Source organism: Panicum hallii, chromosome 9, assembly GCF_002211085.1.
Source record: "Panicum hallii strain FIL2 chromosome 9, PHallii_v3.1, whole genome shotgun sequence".
Classification (NCBI taxonomy): Eukaryota; Viridiplantae; Streptophyta; class Magnoliopsida; order Poales; family Poaceae; genus Panicum; species Panicum hallii.
In genome coordinates, this window is record NC_038050.1 from 62700614 (window position 1) to 62701806 (window position 1193).

The window sequence follows — 1193 nt, forward strand, 5'->3', positions numbered from 1 at the left end:
TCGCCCTTTGATCAAGCGCTCCTAGGTCTCCCCCAAACTCTTCCTAAACTAGGATTAGGCGGGTGCGTTCCGCCACCCGGCTGGAGATTTCCTCCGACAATCATTATAAAAAGCATGTCTTTATGCGAGTGGCCTATCAGAAGTAATTTCACATTAAAAAACTATTTTCATGCATAAACTAAAAATCAGGTAGATGTGTACCAAACCATGCTTGTGAACACAATGTATCTTACAAAAAAAAATTTCAATCTTTGCAAATGCTTGGACCATTCTCTCAAGGGCTCACAATATTTTTGTATGAGCGCTTATTTTTCTATAATATAAAGATATGCAGCTTTTCTGTGTATTCCGAACATAAAATTTGTATGCACCTCGAAATTCTTGGACAATTAAGAACGCTATTGTCTAACAATTAAATATTCTTAGTTACCAAGCCACGAACCGTCGATATGTCCGAGTGGTTAAGGAGACAGACTTGAAATCTGTTGGGCTACGCCCGCGCAGGTTCGAACCCTGCTGTCGACGTTTCTTTTTCCTGCTGTTCTTTTTTTTTAACCTCTCTCTCTCTCCCCCCCTCCCTCCCTCTCTCTCTCTGCACGTGATTTACTGAGTGCAGAGGATACTTTACTAATTTACTCGCGACTCAGAAGCTGGTGTGATGAATGCAATGCGTACTTTCAGTGTAGTGCTTCAATCAGAAGAGAAGGTGTTCTGTCTGGTTGGAAAAGCAGAGGTGCTGCAAGAAACGATCGATCTGCCGCGAAGCAAGTCGCATGAGATTCAGCGGTTCAGGAAGCAAGTTGCCCCAGTCTATCGAGCTGTCTATCCTCGATGATCGCCGAGCACAAAATCTTTGTGTTTCGGCGATGGCTGTACTCCAGTGTTCCAGCCCAATCAAGCACGGTGCACGGATGAGGACGAGGACGCCAGCACAGAACCGGAAGGACGAAGCTTTCCATCGGTCGGGCTTCTGTCTTCTGCCGATGACATGGGGAAGGGCAGTTCTCATCATGTATTTTGCCTCCTTGTTTTCAGTTCCAACTAGAACGATTCTTATTGATTACAGTTTTACAGTCTACCTTTTAACCTCATGGAATTTTTACATGGTTCACCGGAAAAGAAATCTCCAGATCCCCTAAGATGAATCACCTAGTATTCTGTCCCAACTCATGAGTTTGAGAATCAACGCTGCA

At 44.2% G+C, this 1193-nt stretch overlaps 1 non-coding gene across 1 annotated transcript; it reads left to right on the plus strand.

The window, feature by feature from the left end:
- The first annotated feature begins 443 nt into the window (after nucleotides 1–443).
- TRNAS-UGA lies at nucleotides 444–525 on the plus strand. The gene has a single exon. It is a non-coding gene; the product is annotated as a tRNA-Ser (tRNA).
- Nucleotides 526–1193: the final 668 nt, after the last annotated feature.